Source organism: Solanum stenotomum, chromosome 1 (genome assembly GCF_019186545.1).
Source record: "Solanum stenotomum isolate F172 chromosome 1, ASM1918654v1, whole genome shotgun sequence".
NCBI lineage: Eukaryota > Viridiplantae > Streptophyta > Magnoliopsida > Solanales > Solanaceae > Solanum > Solanum stenotomum.
In genome coordinates this window covers 28,585,870-28,587,832 of record NC_064282.1, presented here as the reverse complement: position 1 = coordinate 28,587,832, position 1,963 = coordinate 28,585,870, and positions in this window count along the sequence as shown.

The following is a 1,963-nucleotide window of genomic DNA, read 5'->3' as shown; positions in this document are numbered from 1 at the left end:
GGATTTCGGGCATAGGCTGGAGGGGTACTTATGTATTTTCCCAAAATTATATAAAAATTTAATTAATTCACTTAATTTCATATGCATCACATAAATTGAAATAATTAAAATAATATATATTGAATCCGTCCTTGCACGGACTATTGTATCTAGTATAAGTATAAAGGGGAATACGCACACTATTATTATCAATGTGTCTGCTCCTAGGAGTTTTAATTTTGAATCAGGAATATTTTTGTTATTTAATAAAAAAATTACTTTATTTTTTATATAGTATATTTATTTATTACTATTAAAGTGAATAAGCACACGCGGCAATATGTGTGCTTTTCAGAATTTAATTTTGAATAGGGTTATTTTTGTCATGTAATAATTTTTTTTTATCTATTTTGACAAATCACGACAAATTTATTGTTTGCATTCAATACTACTTTTATTATTGAATAATTTTGTAATCTAAAAGTTATTATTTTTAAAATATTATTAATAAAGTTAATTTAATAAAAGAAATTCATAATAAAATTAATTTATGTTATAAAATAAAAAGTATAATTCTCTTTTGAGTAAACAATTTTTGATAGTGTAAATAAAATTCAATTGGACGAAAAAAAGTCACAAAGAACAATTTAATCAAATAACTTTAATAATTAATTGTATTAAAATATTTTATTTATAAGTGTTATCGCAATACATGAGACTATCAAGGTCAAGTGAAACAATCATTTTTCTGGTGGCACTCGATAATTTCTTGAAAGTTTCAAGACTTCAAAGGTCAAGGGAAGTAGACATTTCTCCGGCGGTGGTGGCTAAGTTCATAAAAGCATAGAACTTCGGCGGCGGCGGATATGTTCATGAAAGTATAGAACTTCAAAGATCAATCAAAGTAGTCATTCACGCAAAAACCAACAAAATGGTTTGGGGCTTTTTCGTGTGGACCCACTTACAGGTTATTGATTATTACTGTCACATACTTAGATTTCAACTAAATGCTCTGCGTGGCACTCGACAACTTACTCACGATTCTTTCACCATCTTGTAAACTCAAGTAAGCCTTTTCAAACTTAGATTGCTTAGAGAAAGACACAAGAGAGTTTATAAGGAGACTTTTGCATTGCTTTGGAAGATTGATTACATTTGCTTGGTTGATTTACAAATGAATTACCCTCTATTTGTACTACACACCTAGTGGCTAAAGTGTAAATAAAAATTGTTACACAAGTCCCTACATATTTACAATTTGGCCCTTCTTCTAGAATTCTCTACACGCCTAGAGAATTCTAAAGTCTTTCAAGAAATCTTCTAGAATATTCTAGAGTACTCTCCAAACCTCTCTAAGACTCTAGATCCTTTCTACTAAGGCTAGCTCACTTATGCTTTAATTTTATGCCTAAGTGGTATGACAAAGTGGCGGGTCATGACACTCTCCCCCACATGATGTTGCGATGACTGCGGCATATTGCTATTGCATAAACTTCTGAATTTTGTCTTTGAATAGCCACAAGTACCTGTATCGTTCACATGTGGCTTCTTTCGAAGATTGTCCCTTCCAATGAATAAGAAACATAGATGTGGCTTGCTGTGTCTATTTCCTTTTGTCTAGATAGTCAATAATAGACTTGATTTCTCAACCATGCAGTCGGTGCCCGACTTGATTGATTTCAGCTAGAATCATCCTTATCTTCGTGGTATGGCTTGAGGACACTAGCATGGAAGACTGGATGAATCTTGAAATGATGAGGTATTTCTACCTTGTATGAGATTTTTTCCCACTGAAAGGGCCTTCTTACTTGCGCACCAAGTTTTGGTGTATGCCTCGTAGTGCCTTGAATTGTCTCAAATTAAACTTCATCTAGACCACGTCTCCAACCTAATAATTTATGGGATAGCGCTTGCGCTCAACAAACTTCTTCATCTTCCTTGCTACTTTGTCCAAGTAGGACTTGGCAGTGTCGGGTTGTTCTTC